We start from the raw sequence: 7,670 nt of genomic DNA, 5'->3' as shown, positions 1-7,670 counted from the left end.
CCAAATCCGTACACTCTGGTCCCTTCGAATCTCAACAATATTAACGGGACCCTGCCAGGGCCGATGGAATTTCGGTGATGTGCCTACTGGCACCATCGGACAATGCAGCCAAGCCCTGTCTCCCACTTGCTATGGCTTCTGCGGAGGCTGTGTGCTATGCAGGCGCTCATTAGCCGCCTGCCTTCGTTCCATATTTCCCAGTGAGGCCTCCCTAGCCTCTTGCAGACGGTCCAATGCCTCTTGCATGGGGACAGGCACCGCCGATAACTTCCCTTTAGTTTTTACCCCCAGCTTGACCAGGGCCGGAGCCTCCGGTTCACGACCATACATCAAATAGAAGGGTGAATACCCCGTTTAGGCGTGCGGGGCTAATCTATAAGCGGCCAGGGCCGCCGGAACATGTAGATCTGTTTGAGCCGAATTAACCTGCTGGCACAACATAGTCGTCAATGTCCTATGAAGACGCTCAACCATCCCGTCGGTTTGCAGGTGGTATGGGTACGTCTGAATTTTCCTCATACCCAATGCGTCACACACTTCCTTCAACAGGCGGGAAGAACATTTTTTGCCCTGATCAGTAAGCAGGTGCTCCGGACCACCCTTATCAAAAACGTAACCCTGAAGGGAGGCCTCCGAAATCAATCCTGCCGATTGGTCAGCTAGTGGCCATGCAATAGGCCACCGAGTTAGGTACTCAACCCCCACCAGCAAATATTTGTGACCCCGCGGAGTAACGGGGAACGGTCCCAAAATATCCAGGGCGACAATTTCGTTTACCCGTGAAACCCATATCGATTGCAACGGTACTTGATATGGTTGCGCCGGCGCCTTCCGCCGTGCACACTCGTAACAGGCCTTAACGTACAAATGAACATCATTCTGCAATCCCGGCCAGTAAAAATCGTTGCTCAAAGTCGACGCGGTTTTCTTCTCACCCAAGTGCATCAACCGCTCATGCGCATCGCGAATAAGTTTTCCCCTCAAGCACAGTGGCACAACAATACAAAATTTCTGCAATACGACATCCCACCTCACTAGGAGGTCATCTATGAGCCGAAGGAAGGCCCGATCCTCCGACTGTTTGGAACGGGAGGCCCGAAGCCTCATTCTGGTAAGCGAAGAATCATTCGCCTGCAAGCGCGCTCAACAATCCCGTGACAATCCAAGCAACCCGGGCTCTTTAGCAGGGGCCCCGTCAACTGGGCCCGAATCGGCTGCAGTGGCCATGGCCGGAATGCCCTGCAGCGGTGGACCGCAGCACAGCGATCCTTCGGTACATCTACACGAGCCTGACGACTGAGGCAATCGGGACAGAGCGTCCGCGTTGACATGACGCGTCCCTTTCCTGTGCTGGACCGTGAAGGAGTATCCCTGCAGGACCTCAAGCCACCGGGCCATTTGACCTGATGGTTGATCGATCCGCAAGGAATACTGCAACGCCGCGTGGTCAGTGCGGACCAAGAATCCCCTTCCGTATAAATACGGCCGATACAACTGCACGGAGTGTACAATCGCCAACAATTCCCTGCGCTTTACACAATATCTCTGCTCCGCCGGGGACAGCACACGGCTGCCATAAGCAACGACCCTTTTTACCCCCTCAATTTTCTGTGACAACACAGCGCCTATGCCCGTGTCGCTGGCATCAGTGTCCAGAATAAACATTTCTCCAAAATTCGGATATCCGAGCAGTGGTGCGTCTGCCAAAGCGTCCCGAAACATTTCAAATGAACGCTGTTCCTCGTCACCCCATAGGAACTTTTTACCCTTAGCGGTCAGTGTATGCAGCGGCCTTGCAATCGTGGAAAAATCCTTAACAAATCGACGGTAATACGACGCAAATCCCACGAAGTTACGCACTTCCGATACTGTTTTCGGCACTGGCCCCGTGCGTACACAACTCGTTTTCTCCGGGTCAGTGGCGACCCCCACCTCGCTGACTACATGACCCAAATATTTGACAGACGTTCTCAACAATTGGCATTTTTGGGGTTTAAATTTCAAATTGGTATCCCGTACCCAGCCAAACACAGCCCGTAGTCGTTGCAAGTGTCCTTCAAAATCCTTACTGAACACAATGACTCATATTCAACGTTTTTGGGTTTAGATCGCGTTATTTATAAATGTGTCGTAACTCTCCACCACCCGACACGGCCAATCAGTAAAAAAGTGTCACGTTGACAAAAGACAAATAGTTCACTGCTTTAGCCCACCGGTGTGTTGAAGCCACAACATTTACAATTTGAGTACGACGTTTCGCTGGTAATTGCATCCCGCATCATCGGGCAATTCGCCAGAATGGTGAGGCTTTGCTGTGTCTCCCGTTCTTATATAGAGCAGCAGCAGGGTGACGTCATCATTAACTCATTAACTCATCAGGTGCAAAGATTCAAGGGGGGAGTGATTGTAATTATATACTAGATTACAATTACAATCACTCCCCCCTTGAATCTTTGCACCTGATGAGTTAATGAGTTAATGATGACGTCACCCTGCTGCTGCTCTATATAAGAACGGGAGACACAGCAGAGCCTCACCATTCTGGCGAATTGCCTGATGATGCTGGATGCAATTACCAGCGAAACGTTGTACTCAAATTGTAAATGTTGTGGCTTCAACACACCGGTGGGCTAAAGCAGTGAACTATTTGTCTTTTGTCAACGTGACACTTTTTTTTTTTACGACACATTTATAAATAACGCGATCTAAACCCAAAAACGTTGATTATGAATAACATTGGTCGCGAAAGCCTACGTGTTAAACTGAACACAATGACGTCGTCAAGGTATATCAAACATGACTCCCACTGCAATCTGGACAATATGAGTTCCATTAATCGTTGAAAGGTGGCTGGCGCGGAGTGCAGCCCCATTGGAGGCACGTTAAATTGGAACAACCTCTGAGGCGTACGGAAGGCCGTCTTCCGTTTAGATTCCTCGTCCAAAAAGCCCGATAAGAGATCCAGAGTGGAATTTTTTTTTGCACCGGACAAGGCGTCCAACAAGTCATCAATGCGCGGGAACGGGTATGCATCCGCCACCGAAATGTTATTCAGTTTACGGTAATCAACACAAAATCGCAGAGAACCATCTAGTTTTTTAACCAATACAATCGGAGCCTCCCACGGGCTGGAAGAAGGAGAGACGATATTTTGTTGCAACATTTCGCCCACCATTTTCCGAATGCAATCCTTCTCCAGCGGGCTCACACGGTGAGAATTTAAGCGAATCGGAGGTGCATCCCTAGTGTCAATGTGATGCTTCAACAGGGACGTGTGACCGACATCATATTTCCCCGAGCTAAAAACGTCCTTGAATTCCCAAAGCAGACCACGAAGACGTGACCGCTGCTCGGGTGTCAAATAATCATTGCAATCGTACAAATCCTGAAACCAGCCCGGTTCCTCATCATCCCGTGGCGGAGCATTTCCTTCCCCTGCTGCCAAGCACGCATCCCCCTCCGAGTTCCGCGCAGCCGACGTGTGTGCTAACGTAGTCCCTTCATGAATAACAACTGACTCGTGCCCCGTATTAACAATCTGAATAAATGGTTCGCAATTTGCCGGCACTATCGTAAAAGCTCCGACCAAAGAGGGCGTTCGTGCCACGGCATTCGATGGTGTCAACAAAATACCTTCCTCCAGGTTACCCAATGGCAGCCCCTTTTTCAAGTGTAACGGCACAAGCATCTGCGTCACAGATGGAACGCGCACCGTGCGACTAACCACCGCCTGAACCACAGCGTTAACATGAGCAAATTTAGATGGAGTTCATCTTCTTGGTTCTTTCGGTAAAGTCACGTAGAAGGGAAGTAATAAAATAATAAAAATGAAACATAATAAAACAATTCTCACGACGTTTCGGCCACAACGCAAGCAGCCGTCCTCAGGCGAAGAATGAGAACATTATCAAGCTAGGAGCTTATATAGGTGTTGCGAGGAAGAGCGCCTTAACAAAAGAATGTGCATATGAAGAGGAATTTAGCATACCAATTGACAATGCGTAGGAGGTGGGCGGAGGGGTTTCAAAGTCCCATTATGCCCATGCATTATGCAGGATCAACAGCACCACGGGGGGGCGCAAGGAACAGCGTTAATAAAGGAAAGGAATGTTAGTGATATGTAGCTGCATTTACCAAACAACCACGTAGAAAACCAAAGTAAAAACTACATAAAAAACTAAAATATAAACTGAAACTTACTATACTCTACAATAAGCTGAGTTACTAACAACAAATAATAAATTACAATTCTACGTCGTAAGAAGTATATAATATACTTCCATCTAAACTTTATTCTCTTAGCATATACAGTACTATATACTGCCATAGATAAACCCAACATTAAATTATATACTGTATTGCTGTAAACCACCCTATACTTTATACATTTTTATATAACACTATGTATTATTCAACTCACCCTAATGTGTATCGAAATGGTTTATTACGTCCTTCCAATGATTGCTAAGCCTGAATCCATCTTCTCGGTTAAAATTGTCTCTGTGTTTGTATATGTGAATCGCCTCATGAACGAATCTCTCATGATAGCCAGATGGCTTGCAGAGAACCTCCGTCTTGGAGAAGTCAATGTCATGTGAGCCCACTGAGTTGTAACAGTGGTCTGCCACGGCTGAGGTGTTTGTCCTACCGTGTTTTAGATCAGCTTTATGTTCACGAATGCGGTCTGAGACGTGTCGTTTGGTTTCCCCAATGTAACTGCTACCACAGAGGCAACTTAGTTTGTAGACGCCAGGGTACTGTATGTCTGGAATCACATCTTTTACAGATGGTACCAGATCACGGATTTTATGTACTGTGTTGAATCGGACCTGGATCTTGTGTTTAATCAGGATTTTGGAGATCTTTTTTGTGACCCCAGCAATGTAGGGTAAGGTGATGGTCTTGAAAGGCTCCTCAACAGGATCTTTCTTGATGGTTGGAGTGATGGCTTTGCGGATTGTGTAGTCGGAGTAACCATTAGCCTTAAGAGCTTGGCGTACGTGTTTGAGTTCCCTGGAAATGTGTTCATGGTCGGAGATGCATTGGGCTCTATGATATAGAGTCTTGATGAGGGAATTCTTCTGGGATGGATGGTGGTGGGAATCCGGTTTTAGATAAGCATCCGTGTGGGTGGCTTTCCTGTAGACAGAGTGGCTCATTGAACCATCAGGTCTCCTTTTGATTAGGACATCCAAAAAGGGTAGCTTGCCATCATTTTCGACTTCCATGGTGAATCTGATGGCTGGGTGTATGGAATTGATGTGGTCGAGAAATTGGTCTAGAGCAGGCCGGCCATGTGGCCAGATGACAAAAGTGTCGTCTACGTACCTCTTCCATAAGGTCGGGCGTAGAGTGGCAGTCTGGATAGCGTCCGTCTCAAATTTCTCCATGAAGATGTTGGCTACAACCGGAGATAGGGGGGAGCCCATTGGGGTGCCCTCAATTTGCTTGTAGAAGGTTCCATTCCAGGTGAAGTATGTATTGGTTAAGCAGTGTCTCACCAGGGGGGGGTACCCCAGCATTTAGTCCTTGATGAACCAAGTCTTCAATGATTGCGATGGTGTCAGGCACAGGCACCTTTGTGAACAAGGAGACCACATCAAAACTGACAAGCAGGTCGTCTGGGGACAGGGCAATCCCCTTGATTGTCGATACCAGGTCAGTAGAGTTTAGTACTGCAGAGGTGGTTTTTCCAGTGAAAGGCCGTAGGATTTCGGACAAAAAACGAGCCAGTTTGTAAGTGGGGGAGTTGATAGTAGAGACAATGGGACGAAGAGGTGTATCTTCTTTATGTATCTTTGGCAAGCCGTACAATCTTGGTGGCCTGGCTGCAGAAGGTTTCAACGAGAACTGTTTGGTCTGATCAATTAATGCGGTTGAAGCAGAAATGATGTTGTTGGTTTTGGAGACGAGGCTGTTGGTGGGGTCTCTTTTTATTTTTGTATAGCTGCCATCGTTGAGTAGTTCTTGAATTTTGTTGTTGTATTCTATTTTGTCCATGATGACAGTGGCATTGCCTTTGTCGGCTGAGAGGATGACAATGTCATCCCTCTTTTTTAATTGAGCTAATTCAAAACGCTCATCTTTGCTGATGTTGCTAGCTGGCATCTTAGCGTTTTTGAGGGTTACAGAGATTTCAGATCTTGCTACGTCTGCAGCGATGTGACTCAAGCCCTTGAGAGCTACATCTACTCGAGCAATTATATCATTAACTGGTATGTGTCTAGGTGTGACTGCAAAGTTTAGTCCTTTAGCTAAAACGGATTTCAAACCTTCAGAAATAGGACTGTTACTGCGATTAATTACGACTTTGTTAACATCTAGCTTTTCAATGTGTGGGTCCGGTTTCTTGTTTGAGAGGCGGTTGAATTTGGAAATCAAGTTGTCCTTACATTTAGTCGACATAGCGGCAGCTGAAGAGGCAGTCATTTTTTCCACGTGTTCCCAATCCGATGTGGACATTGTTGCACTCAAAGATAAGTGTGATTTGTAGAGTGTCTTGTCTAACTGATCTAGTTCGGTGCGCGTAAGTCTGATTTTCTCTGAGATAAGAGCTAAGCTAGTTCTAGACAGAATTCGTTTCGCATTAGAAGAAGTTACAGCAGCAGATGTTAGTGTAAATGCGTTTGGTATTACCTTAGAGTCGCGGTATCTCTTCAGAAAGGTGAGAGACTCGATTAGTTGAGCCTTCTTATCCCGGAGCTTGTTGAAGGATCTCAAAGTTATGTGGAAACCCTCCCCGTAGAGGCGGTTAAATTTCGATTTAAAGCTTTCGTGACTGCAGCTAGCAACATCAGCAAAGATGAGCGTTTTGAATTAGCTCAATTAAAAAAGAGGGATGACATTGTCATCCTCTCAGCCGACAAAGGCAATGCCACTGTCATCATGGACAAAATAGAATACAACAACAAAATTCAAGAACTACTCAACGATGGCAGCTATACAAAAATAAAAAGAGACCCCACCAACAGCCTCGTCTCCAAAACCAACAACATCATTTCTGCTTCAACCGCATTAATTGATCAGACCAAACAGTTCTCGTTGAAACCTTCTGCAGCCAGGCCACCAAGATTGTACGGCTTGCCAAAGATACATAAAGAAGATACACCTCTTCGTCCCATTGTCTCTACTATCAACTCCCCCACTTACAAACTGGCTCGTTTTTTGTCCGAAATCCTACGGCCTTTCACTGGAAAAACCACCTCTGCAGTACTAAACTCTACTGACCTGGTATCGACAATCAAGGGGATTGCCCTGTCCCCAGACGACCTGCTTGTCAGTTTTGATGTGGTCTCCTTGTTCACAAAGGTGCCTGTGCCTGACACCATCGCAATCATTGAAGACTTGGTTCATCAAGGACTAAATGCTGGGGTACCCCCCCTGGTGAGACACTGCTTAACCAATACATACTTCACCTGGAATGGAACCTTCTACAAGCAAATTGAGGGCACCCCAATGGGCTCCCCCCTATCTCCGGTTGTAGCCAACATCTTCATGGAGAAATTTGAGACGGACGCTATCCAGACTGCCACTCTACGCCCGACCTTATGGAAGAGGTACGTAGACGACACTTTTGTCATCTGGCCACATGGCCGGCCTGCTCTAGACCAATTTCTCGACCACATCAATTCCATACACACAGCCATCAGATTCACCATGGAAGTCGAAAA

This window comes from Lampetra planeri, chromosome 24 (assembly GCF_965212315.1).
Source record: "Lampetra planeri chromosome 24, kcLamPlan1.2.h2, whole genome shotgun sequence".
Lineage (NCBI taxonomy): Eukaryota > Metazoa > Chordata > Hyperoartia > Petromyzontiformes > Petromyzontidae > Lampetra > Lampetra planeri.
The sequence above is the reverse complement of the archived record's forward strand: the minus strand, read 5'-3'. Positions refer to the sequence as shown.